Source organism: Varanus komodoensis, unplaced genomic scaffold, assembly GCF_004798865.1.
Source record: "Varanus komodoensis strain SLA01 unplaced genomic scaffold, ASM479886v1 scaffold1, whole genome shotgun sequence".
Classification (NCBI taxonomy): domain Eukaryota; kingdom Metazoa; phylum Chordata; class Lepidosauria; order Squamata; family Varanidae; genus Varanus; species Varanus komodoensis.
The window spans coordinates 75,594,827-75,606,889 of NW_025335268.1; positions in this window are offsets into that span (position 1 = coordinate 75,594,827).

Genomic DNA, 12,063 nt, shown 5'->3' on the forward strand with positions numbered 1-12,063 from the left:
GGCCAGGCCACCCCCGGCCCTCCTGTCTGGGACCACAGCCCAGCAAGGACCGGGGCAGCATCTCCGGAAGGCCCCCTGCCCGGCTCAGCCCAGGAAGCCGAAGGCGGCCTTTGCCTGGCTCCCAGCCTCTGGCACTGTGCCGCTCCCTTCAGACTGGCAGCGGGGTGGTGGGTGCAAGGCTCTCCCCCATGCTGACCTGTCCGCCTCCCCTCCAAGCGCCCTGCCCTGCCCTGCCCTGCCCTGCCCCCCCAGAGAAGTTGCTGTCTGCAGGTAGCACTTCCCGGTGGGTGTTTAGCTGGTGCTCGTGGGCCGTCTCCCCGTCCCGTCCGCAGCTGTTTCCGGGACGCCCCGGGAGCCCCCGCCTGCCTGGCCCCGAAGACTGCAGGCTGCACCTCGCCTGCAGGAAGTTCGCTCCGGGACTGGGGAAGCTGACGCCTGCCGCCTTCCGCAGAGAAGCCCTCGCCTTCCCGGCGCTCCGCCTTCCCCTCTCTCTCGAGGGCTCAAGAGTGGCACGTGGCTCACGCAGCCGCCCCTCGCCACGAAGGCCAGCCGAGCCGCCGGTGCGGAGGCCGCTCAGCTCCTGACCCCCAAGCAGCTGCAGCCGTAACTGTGTCCGCAGACACTGGGCCACCCCCTCAGGTGCCTCGGAGGCCTCAAGGCCTCGGCCCGGGGGCGCCACGGCTGAGTCCCGGCCAGGCACAGCAGAGGGAAAGCGATGCCCACGCGGACCCTGGTCCCAGCACAGCGACCGACCGGGTGCCCTGCTCCCCGGAAGCGGTCCTCATTCCCAGTCTCTCCAGAACTGGCCTTCATTCCCAGTCTCTCCAGAACCAGTCCTCTTTCCCAGTCTCTCCAGAACTGGCCTTCATTCCCAGACTCTCCAGAACCAGTCCTCTTTCCCAGTCTCTCCACAACTGGTCCTCTTTCCCAGTCTCTCCAGGACCAGCCCTGTTTCCCAGTCTTTCCAGAACTGGCCTTCATTCCCAGTCTCCTCAGAACCGGTCCTCTTTCCCAGTCTCCCCAGAACCGGCCTTCATTCCCAGTCTCTCCAGAACTGGCCTTCATTCCCAGTCTCTCCAGAACCAGCCCTGTTTTCCAGTCTCTCCAGAACCAGTCCTCTTTCCCAGTCTCCAGAACTGGTCCTCTTTCCCAGTCTCCCCAGAACTGGTCCTCTTTCCCAGTCTCCCCAGAGCAGTCCTCTTTCCCTGGCTGCCCCCCCCCGCCCCCCGCACTGAAAGCCTGCAGCACTGAGCTGAAAGTGGCGACGAAGCCACGGCCTCTCCTGGCAGAAGGGCCACCCATGAGGGCTGCAAAAGCCTGAGAACGGAGCAGACCGGACACGCGGAGTCAGGGGCTCCAGCGCCACGCACGTGGACCCCACAGGGGCCTCCAGGGGGGCCCACAAAACTCGGCATTCCCTGCCCCCTCTTGTAAAACCTGGGGAGGGTGTGGGCGCAGGGCAGTCTTCTCGTTCCCCAAACCGACCCCCTGATCAGCTGCAAGGTGGGGGGGGGGCTTCCTGGCCCTGCCCAGCTGCCTGCCGGCCCACCCCTGGCGCCTGCATCGCCCCGCGGGTCTCCCACCCACCCCCACGGCTGCCATTTGTCTCTCTGCCCCACCCAGGGCCACCCCCCTCCCCTCCCTGCGCCTTGCTCTCCCTCCTGCTGGCTCTCGGCCCCTCTAGCCCCCCGCCTCGCCCCTCCTCGCCCACTGGCCACATGCTCCCAGGCCTTGCTCACACTCCCAGGCGTGCTCAGCAGTCCAGCAAGATGCGGCCCCCCGTCTGAAGTAATAATGCGCCCCCCCGGCTCCCTCGGCTGAACCCCAGCCCTGCCCCACCCCTCACAGTCCGAATCTGGGCCACCGGGCTTGTTCGACCCCACAGCGGCCCGGGGAGTGCCGCTGCTCCGGCGCCCTCCACGAAGGCCGCCCCTTCCCCGCATCCTGCACAGGCCGCCCCCACACGTCCCCCTGGCCACTCCGGCTGCGGCTCATGTGCTCGCTGGCTGGGAGCAGAGCCTTGCTGAACCCAGCGGGACCTACCTGCCCGCCCCCCGAGGAAGGGCCCCGGCTCCTGCCGCCCGGCCCTCGGGGCTCGCCGAGGGGCGGCCAGGACCGGCTGTGGGGGCCCACTCAGCGCTTGGCCCGCTCCTTGCCTCTCCGTTTGCGGCACGAGCAGGAGGGCTGAGGACCCGAGGCCACCCTGTCTGGGGGCCCCCGTGCCACACGCGGCCAGCCAGCTCCAGGGCCGCACCCGGCCCGGCCCCTGCCTGGGCGCCGAGCTCCGTCGGCCCGCAGTTCTCGCCTCGGCGAAGCTTTGCCGCCTCCTGGGGGGGGGGGGGGGGGGGCCCGTTGGGGGGACTTTCGCTCGCCCAAGGGGGGGGCCTGGAGAAAGCCCCCTTCCAGCTGGGGGATGGGGATGTGGAGAGGGTCTCCTCACCAGGGGACTTGAGAAAGGCAGCACCCCCGCCCCTCCCCCCCAGGAACCAGCACGGCACAGAACGAGCCGGCTGTGTCCTCCGGCCCCGGGATGCGCACCGGCGCCCAAAGGAACCGTGGCCCATCTGCAGAAGCTGCCACGGCAGAGAGCTTTCCGCGTGCTCCCACCGCCGGGAACCCCCCACTGGCGGCTCGGAGACCTGGGGCACAGACCGGCAGGCCGTGCCCCTGGTTCTGAGCAGACCCTCCCGCTTTGCCGAGCCCCTGTGGGGTGAGCCCCGCCGCACGGCCCGCCCCAAAGGCTGAGCCCACTCGCCCCGGTCGCAGAGAAGGGCTGTTGCGCAGCTCACGCCCACCCCCGGTGCCCCGAGAGGCCGAGCTTCTAGCAGGAGCCGCTCCGTTCCCACAGCTGGCTGCCCTGGAACGGCCCCCCGAGCCCCCTTCACCGTCTGCGCCCGGCCTCGGCCTGGACATCGCTCCTTCCAGACGGCACGCCGCCGGCGGGCACGGCTGCTCCGGCCGCCGCAGGGGAAGCCATGCATTGCATTCCGAAAAGCCATTCTGGAGACGGCAGGGAAGGGGGACCGGCCGGGCATCCCAGCTCGGGCCCTCCGGCGGGGGGTGGCAGCCCCTCCCGGGTGACTGACCACGCGTGGCTTTGCCGCTCCTTTGGGCACCGGCTCTCCCAAGTGGGGACAAGGTTTGCTTTGGATTTTTTACGGAGGTTTGTTTTACTTTTGTCTCAACAAAATCCACGTGTTCTCTGTAAACTTCAGCTAGAAACTCAGTCCAGCACATCCTCCTCTCAACCCTGAGAAGCAATTCCAGCCGCTGCCCATTTGGGAGCAGAAATGAAACTCGGTTTGGGCGTGAGCTCTGGCAGCCACCAACACACCCGGGGGGGGGGGCACGCCCGGCAGCTGCTGCGCTCACCCCATCTGTCCCCCGACACTCACCTGCGCCCCTCGGTTCGTTCTCCCTCCGGTTGTTTTCTAATGGACAGGGCCAGTCTGACTTCACCCCTTCTTTTCTACCGATTTCCTGAGGGTATTCCTCCTCCTGCAGAACAAGGGGGGAAGGGCCTCCGCCCCCCTTCCCTGACGTTGTGATACGCCCCACTCACAGAGATCTATGTTTCTTATATGATTATGATTATTATGATAATGATGATGATTATTATTATATGATGATGATTATGTAATAAATTTATAAGAAACCTTTGGCTGTTTCCTGTCTCTTTGCTCCAGGAAAGGGGGGCACTCCCTGCGCTTGGGGGGGGCGTGACAGGGCACCTTCTGCCCAGGCTGCCCCATGAGCCCACTAGTGGTGCTGGGAGGGGTACGGGGCGCCCCTCCTCCCCACTGCCGTGCGCAGAGACCTGTTGCCGTGGCTTGCGAGCCCCATGGGCAGCCCCCGGCCCGTGATCGGGGCTGCCCCGCGGCCACCCTTCTCCAAGAGCCCCCTTGCCCTCCGGAGCAGCAGTGCCTGGCCGCTTGGCCGATCTTCCGAGGGACCAGCCACCTCCGCCTGCTCTCCGCCACGGCCCGGCAGCTCTGCCATTTCCCGGCAAGCAGCTGGAGAGGCAGTGTGTCACAGTGGATAGAGGGCTGGACTCTGAGACATGGCAAGGATGAAGGGGGTGGCCCCCTCTTGCCATGCCCCCCAAATTCCTCAGGGGGGGGGATGGGAGGCAGAGAGAGCCCCTGATCCCCACCAGCAACGCTTGCGCTGCTCTTCGTGGAGAGCGAGAGCCCACGCCCTCGCCTGAAATGGCTGCGCTGGCGGAACCAGCCTTGGTACCCTGCGGGCAGGAAAGGCTGCGGAGGTGCGGCCGGTCCCCCTCTGGCTCCTCCCGCGAGAAGCGGAGCGCATGGGCTGGAGCGCCCGCCCGAGGAAGGGGCTGCAGTGGGTTCTGCGTGGGGCGCCAGCGCTCCGTGGGCCCCGCTGCACTCCCCCCCCCCACCCCCGGGCTGCAGCCCAGGCCAGCTGGAGGCCTCTCGCTCACTCGCCCCGTGCCTCGTGCCTGGACTGCCGCCACGGGCCCCCCACCTGCCTGCGAGGGGGGCGAGCCCACGAGAGGCCAAACCGCACCTGGCTTGAAGAAGCGAGCGGCATGGCGGCACAGCACTTCACAGCTGAAAGGAGTGTGGGGGAGCCCGTGCCCCCCAGGGCACGGTGGCAGTTCGGGGTCCCAGTCCCGCCGGGGGTTTAACAGGGAATGTGCAACAGACGAGGTGAAGCAGAGCGTTTTCGCCACAGAGACACTTCTGTTTGACCAGACTTCAGCAAATCCGACCGTGCAGCCATTGCAAATGCGCCCTTAGCCCGGCCTGGCGTTTTCAAGGACGCAATTCATGTTTTTCAGATGATTATCCCCAGCACTCAAGCACGCGCGCACGCGCACACACACACCCCAAAGTGAAAAGATGCAAATAAAATAATGACGGCAAAACTGAAGTTACGCCAAGACCCTTGTGGGAGAAAGTTCAACGCTGCAGAGCCAGGTGAGTGGCGAAGGGCTCGCATCCTGCGCTCTCCTGAGTTGCTCCAGGTAATGATCTGCCAACGGTTTTCCGTACTGTGGATTTTCTCCCTTAAATTTAAGCACCGGGCTGACTTACATGGCCCCATCATGAGCACGCACGCACCTGACGCTCGGTGTGGCTGCAGCGTGGGAGCCTGGCTCGTGTGACTCGAGGGAGAGTCCGGGCCCTTTCCCCAAACCCACCGCCCCTTCCCCCAGGTTCGCATGTCGCAACTCGGAGCTTTTGTGCAGGGCTCCCTCTGCAACCTGGTGCCCAAGAGCACCGTGGCTCTTTGTGGGTTCGACAGCCTGTGACATGCCGTGGTGCGTCGTCTGCACCTGTTCAACGCACAAGGCGCATGTGCTGCAGTTTTGGGGTCTTCACAAGCTTTTCAGAGAAAATTCCTAGATGTCACATTTAGCGCGGTGTACATTTTTGTCCTTCAGAGATTTCAAGTCACATATTTGGTGTGTGTGGACAGAAAAGCTGACGTGGAGTGCTTTTTAATGTCATCCTTAATACAAGTAAAATAGCGTGCTGAATTATTTTCTCAAGCCAGCACAGCCTATAGTGAAGAATCATGGGAGTTGTAGGCTGACTTTTCTGGAGGGCAAGATAGGCGGGCCAGAACCTTCTGATGCAAATGGAAATCATCCCCATGCAGATGACCCTAACTTTCACGGGAGATTTTTCTGGGAAATGCTCCAGTGCCAAATTCTCCAGAAGGCCCGTCACTGGCAGCGCGTGGGTGACGCCAGAGTTCGCATTGCTGGCCGCGGGTGCGGCTCTTGCGGGGCGCGGGGCTCCGGGCGGCTTCAGGGCTGCCCCTGCCGGCCAAGTGCCAGAATGACCGCCCCGCAAGGTGCAGGATCGGTCCCAGGCCGTGCAGCTGCTGCTGGCAGAGCCCCCAGAGCCCCCTGGGTGCTCGAGGGGGGGATACACAGAGCCACCCTTTCCCTCCAGAGGCTGCCTCGGCAACGGGGACCCCCGTGTGCTGAAGTGATTCGTGGGGCGTGGGGCTCCCCGGGGAAGCCCCCCCCCCCCCCGCAGCTTGCTGCCTTCCTGGCCCCTGGCTTAGTTTGCCTCTGCTTAGAAACAGAGCGAGTCAGAAGGGGGCCTCCGGGGCCATCTAGTCTGACCTCCGGCACCAGCTGACTCTGCTCACGACATGCCCACCACGTGCATGCCCAGCGTACCCTTGAACACCCGCACCGATGGGGCCTCAGCGAACTCTTGCCTCGCTCGGCTTCTGCTTGCCCAGCTGCCCTGCTGCAGACCCTGGGGCCTGACCCCCGACTGGCCTCCGCTGGCCCTGCCTTGCCTCGCCTTCTTGCCGCCTGGCTCCTGGCGCATCTGGCTGCCCCCGACCGCCCACTCCCTGGACCTCCGGTGGGGCACGAGAACCGGGGTTCACGAGACATGCCTCGCCTTCCTCGGCGGCCCTCCCGTCTGGTTTTCTGCAGTAAGGAAGAGGAATGCACTGCATTGCATGTCAGATTTATATGCCTCCCTGTTCCCATAGCCTCTGGGCAGTTAACAAGAAACAAAAGCCAACCGTGATTAAAATTGGCTAAAGGCAACACAGTAAATAAAACTGACACGAGAACTAATCCGGGAAGACCTGTCGGAAGAGCTGCAGCTTTAATTCCCTCTTCAAGGTGGCGATGTGGAATATCGGAGGCACTCCCTGGAAGACCATTCCGTGGCGCAGGGGCAACCACTGGGAAAGTTCTCCCGGTGGCGGACTTAAATCTGACGGGAGCTGCCTTCAGGAGATTATCCCCTGAGCGCCTGGCAGTAGTTTGGGCTCCAGCCATGAAGGAACTCGCCAGCCTCTTGCCCGGTGTCCAGCGGCGAGTGGGCAGCCAGGGCAGAGACTTCGGAAGAGCTGGCAGTGGCCTCTCCTTGATGCCCCAGAGCCCAGCCCGGCTCCGTATTTCGTACGAGCCGCTATTTCCGGAGGAGGCGCAGGACGGCCCCGTGCAGAGCGCACGGCAGAGATCAAGTCTAGACGTTGCCAGCGCATGCGCTGCTCTTCTCAGGCCATGCTCCTCCGTTATGGGAAGAGAGGCCGTCACGGATGAGCCGAAGCTGACTGCAGGCGCATGAGCATGAGCATGGCCTCTCCCTGCACTGGCACCCGGAAGCCAAGCTGCCCCGACGGGGTGCAAGCGACGCCTTTCAGTGGGCATGAGGCCACATCCAGCCATTCCAGCCCTAACCCAGGTTCGGACGCTTGACAAGCGAGCCCCCGGTGCGCTCTGGATCCAGCTGCAGCTTGCTCTTCCCCACTCGGCCCTTTCCCAGCTTCAGACAGTCGTTCGCAGGGGAGCCACTGTCCCCAGCGCTGCCCCAAACGATGGGGAGGCGACCTGGGTCCGGGAGCCATGCTGACAGCATGAGGCTGCTCCTCCAGGGACCCCTCCAGCGGCTTCATGTGGGTGCTGAGCAGCCCTGGGGAAGGACGGAGCCCGGTGGGGCCCGCCAGCCACCTCCTTCTCGGAGGAGCAGCACTCTCCCAGCACCGTCATCTGGAAGAGACCGAGAGGCAGGCATGGACCCGCTGCAGGCCGTGCCTCCAACTCCCAGTTCCTTCTGGCAAGCCGGAAGGATACTGCGGCTGATAGTATGAAAGGCTGCGGAGGGATCCAACAGGAGCAGCAGGGACACGCTCCCCCGTCAGCGCTGAGCCATGCGCCATCTGCTGGCGTGCCCAAAACGGCCTCGGCTCCACATCCCACGCTGAAGCCAGCCTGCAAGGGGCCCAGAGAAGCCGCATCACTCGGGTCTGCCTGGAGCCGGAGAGACGCCACCCTCGCGACCACTTAACAGAGAAAGGGCATGTTTGAGGCTGGTCTCATGTCCTTAAGGTCCAGAGGGCTCAAATTAGGTCTCTGGAGGAGGCACCGGCGAGTAGGCACACCGCGCCCGCCCCCCCCCCCCCCGTGTCGCTGCCCCTGGACTACCAGCTGAGATGGACACAGATCAAGCAGGCAGGCGGTTCTCCTCGCCGGTCCAGCAGGCTCTCAACCTGATCAAGACGTGCAGACGGAAACTGACCCAAGGTAACCCCACCTCTGCAGCGTGTTTTGCCAGGGGGGAGCCCAGACCTCCGCCTCCGGAGCTCCAGCCACTGCCTTCCTGCTTCACACATCCGAGATCCTCTGCATACCAGGGGCAGCCTTTGGGAGCAGATGGAGCGGATGCTCAGGAGCAACTGTGCCTCAGGCCCTGCGCGACCCCCAGCTCCGTTTTGTGGCTGGGGACGCGCCAGGGTCACTGGCAGCCCCGGCGGCAGAAACACAGAAGCAGAGCGAGTCAGAAGGGGCCTCCCGGGCCATCCAGTCTGACCCCTGCTCCAGCCGACTGCGCTCACGGCATGCCCACCATGTGCCTGTCCAGCCTGGCCTTGAGCACCCGCACCGATGGGGCCTCAACCACCTCCCGGGGAAGCCCATTCCACACCCTCGGGGTCCTAACTGTCAGGAAGTGCTCCCTGGTATCTAAATGGACCCTTGGTTGAAGACCCCGCTAGGGCTGACTGGAAGCCTGTTGGAGCCATAAGTCTTCATGGGCAGACAATTCTGTTAGGGCCACCATTTCTACGGGACAGAAAAAGGCACTGCTCTGGCCAAGCCGTCTTCCAAGCTCCCCGTCGGAGCTGCATGTGGCATCAAGCACACGTCCAGCAGCACGTGGGGGTCCAGAGACCCACTGGGACACGCCCGTGGCTGCCGTGGGCGCCAGCCAACTGGAACCAAAATCCCCCAGACTTTTAATCCTCCAGCTCCACTTCGGAGGCCAGGCCTGTGAGTCTGCCGGGCAGCAAGGCAGTCTGTATGCCAGCAGAATCCCCGGACTGGCACCAGACGCCAACTTCGAGTGCGCACGCCTGGTGCATCTCGGCTCCTTAATGGGGTACCGGCCAAAGGAGCTCCTACAGAGCTCGGCCACTCTGCCCCCTCGCCCACTTTCCCTCAGCTACTGCCCCCCACAAGGGCCAGCTGGGGGGCTGTGCCCACAGGGGTCGCGGTCTTCTCCCAGCCAGGTCCCCATGAGACAGGCCAGGCCACCCCTTCATCTCTAACCAGACCACGATGACTGCAGTTTTATCACATGCTGCCTAACGTGACGCGGCCACAGCGTCTTTTCACCTCTCGCGAGCATAATGCCCGAATCACGGCCTCGTGGAGCCAAACTCCACAGCCTTCCTGACGTTTGCGTTCGGCAGCAGACCTCGAGAGGCTCCGTCCCCTCCCCACAGGGACGGAGCGCCTCCGCCGCAGCAGGACCCAAGGTGGCCGAGCGTGCCTCCTGCGTGTCAGCACCCGCGGAGCAGTCCCCTCGTGCCGCTGTTCATGGCCTGGGCCCCACGGGGCTGCTCGTCTGGGGTGGACTTCCCTGAGCCGCGACCAGACACGCTTCCAGTCGCGTTCTTCCCAGACTCCGTGCCGTGGGGCTCGTGTTTCTGCACCTTATGCTGCTGGTCATGGTTGGCGCAGGCTTTGGCCCCTCCTCTTACGTTTAATGCGGACCTCTAATTTGTGCGTGGTCCTCCTGAGGCTCCCCGTGGCAGTGCAGCGACGCACATTCATGACCCCCTTGCTCGCTCGCTCACGGTGCCCCTGTGTGCGCTTGCCAGACCTGCAGCGAGGTGGGAGGGGCTGCTGCGGGCCACGGAGGGCGCACTCGGGCCCGGCCACGCCAAACCGGTGCCTGTGGTGGGCGTCCCCCGTGGGGAAAGCGCCACCCTGGCTGCAGGGCTGGCACCCCCTCCGCACGTGCGACAGGCTGCGCTCGGCTGTCCGGAGCCAGACCTGGAAGAGGGCGGAGGCTGGCGGGGGCCCACGGACCGGGTGCAGCGTGGCCTGGCCTCCCCCTCCTGTGGGGGCTCTTGGCCAGCGTGCAGGAAACCCAGAGCCCTGCGTTGGCTGTGCCCTAAGGCACAGTAAGCCGCCCCGATTTGTTGTAAGCCGCCCCGATTTGTTGTAAGCCGCCCCGAGGCTTCGGCGAATGGGGCGGCATAAAAATGTTTTAATAAATAAATAAAAATAAAATAAGGTGCAAAAGGGCCTCGACACCCGCCGATTCACCGGCACCTCCGCTCTGTGCCGATTCACATCCTGGGGCGCCGGCACGGGGTGGACCCGCCACCCGACGCATGGCCGGCAGGAGCTGGAAGGAAGCGGCACCTGCCCCTTCGCAGGGACCCCCAGGCTGTGGAGGGGGGGAAGCCTTCCTCCTGCCCTAACATCACAGGGCTGCGCCTGCAAACTCCTTCGGGGGTTCCTGGTTTCAGAGGGATTTCCCGGCCCCTTCTCCTTCTCTGCCAGGTTGAAGATGCACACGCACACCACGCGCCCAGCTTCGCTCTCCAGAAGGCCGTGTGGGTTTCTTGCAGAATCAGTGGCGCAAGAGGGGCATCCTCTCTGCTGGCGGCTTGGATGCTCTGTCTCCTTCGAAATGTGAGCCATGCTCTTTAGATTTTTAAAGGCAGGCCATCCGCACACACGGTGGGAAAGGGTGCCCAGGAGCACCCGATCCGCCCGGCGCCCTTTCCCCGCTGAGTACGTCACCTGCAGCCAAGTGGCGGCCAGGGGTCGTTTTCCGGAGGGGGACTGGCCACAGCCGTGTCTGGCCACGCCTCGCCTCGCCTCGCCCAGTGAGGGTGCCCTGGAGGAAGGCGCTCTGCGGGGCTTTCGGGAATCCTTCCAGGCCAACTGGGCTGTCGTCCGATTCCTCCCCAGGCCCAGGCACTGGGGCTTCTCTATGGGACCCTGAACGGCTCGGTCCACCAAGAGGAGAGTGCGCCTCCTCCTGCGCAACACTTCCGGTCCACTGGGGCCGTCCCCGGAGTGGCTGTGGTGTGAGGCACCTGCGCCTGCCCCTCCTAGCAGACCCCCTGGGGGGGGCTCCCCCTGCCACAGGGGTGCAGCACCAGCCCCGGCCGGAGGGAATTTGGGCAGAAAGTGAATGCGTCCTTATTCCCGCGGGGTTGCGGGAGCTGGGCTCTGCTCCTTTGCTTTCACGTTTCCTAGTGCCAACAATGGGACAAAACGCCTCCAGAAGCCATTAGTCCCGGCGGCTGCCCTCCGTCGTGGACCGCCTGGGCTGAAGGCACTGTGCCCGTGCGCTTGGCCCTGCTCTTGGGGAACTGCCTGCACCCAGGCCAAATGGGCAGCCCGGCACAGACGTGGGGAGCGCAGACGAGGCGCGGGCCTCGCCCATCCCTGGCCGGCCCGGAAGGAGACGCGCACCGACGCCAGGGCACCTCTGCCCACCCAGGCCTCAGACGAGGCGGTGGCCACAGCAGTTGCCGCAGGTGTCGCAGGAGCACGGCCTCGGGGCAGGGCCAGCCACAGCTCTGCAGCAGCTGAAGGGGCTGCAGCGTTGGGGGGGGGGCAGGGAACCCCCTCCTCTGCCAGGGCCAGCCCGGCCCGGCCCGGCCCGGCCCAGCCCTGTAGTTGTGATTAAATGCACGCGTTCTGACAGAGAGGGACAGCCCGGTGGTGTGTGGAGGCCAGGGAACTGCTCACTGCCGCACTGGCCGAGGCGCATGGAACAGCAGCACAGCGCAGCAAGACCCGTGCGCCCCACAACACGTCTGGAGTCCTGCGGAGGAGCCGCTCAGGTCGGCAGAGGAGGCTGCCCGGGCGGCAGCAGGGCTCAGTGGGCCCTGACAGGGGCTGCTGCGTGGCGGGTGGAGGCCGACGCGCCCCCAGGGCCAGAGAGGGAAGGCTGCAGGGCCGCCGGGGCAGCCCCACGGGCCCCGCGCCAGCCCCAAGCGGGGCCCGATGCCCGCCCCACCTCGGGGCCGCCCCGGCCGCGGCAGCACCACACGCGGGGCCCCCAGCACGGACGGAGCAGCCGAGAAGAGGAGCCAGCCGGTGACACCAAGCGTACGTTTTATTGAAAGACCAACTCCATGGCGAGGGCAGTGAGGAGGGAGGCCTCCGGCCGGGTCTGAACGGCCGTCGCTGCTCCGCTTGGTAGAAGTTACAGATAAATATCGTCACATACACGGACAGCAGTGAGCGCTAGTCGGTCAGCTAGTACTGAGTGGAGACAGGCAGGGCGGGCAAGCGGGGAGCCGCCAGGC